Source organism: Penaeus monodon, chromosome 21 (genome assembly GCF_015228065.2).
Source record: "Penaeus monodon isolate SGIC_2016 chromosome 21, NSTDA_Pmon_1, whole genome shotgun sequence".
In the NCBI taxonomy this organism is placed as follows: Eukaryota; Metazoa; Arthropoda; class Malacostraca; order Decapoda; family Penaeidae; genus Penaeus; species Penaeus monodon.
This window is the reverse complement of record NC_051406.1, coordinates 16498856-16499333: the sequence shown is the minus strand read 5'-3', so window position 1 is coordinate 16499333 and position 478 is coordinate 16498856.

Here is a 478-nt window from a genome sequence, read left to right as displayed (position 1 = left end):
AATAAGGCAGCTAATAGGGTGTCTCTCTAATATCAAATCGCCTTTCCTCGTATATCTAATAACAATATACGTGTGGATATCATACCCATACTGCCTATTTATGAAAAAAAAAACAAAAGATCCATTTTCTCCACAATGCAGCTGATAGAAAAATGGACCTCAAATCCGCATACCCACATACCAAAAGGTATGGTGGGTTACAAATACGAGAAGCCCTACCACAGTATCTCAGCATGGCTCTTGCACCCACCTTCTACGCTATCCTTACATCGACACCAACTCCGAATCGCTTGTAGTACCCCAGTGCGGATATCATAACCCGGCGGATATTAAGCTGATATCCTGTATGGACGTTTTGGGCAGTTGTGCAAGATGTGCAATTTACAGGTGCGTCTTCCAGTTGGGTTCTAATTACCACCTTGTGATGGGGATAAGATAAGGAATTAATTGCTTTATGGGGCTTAATGAGGGAGGAAAG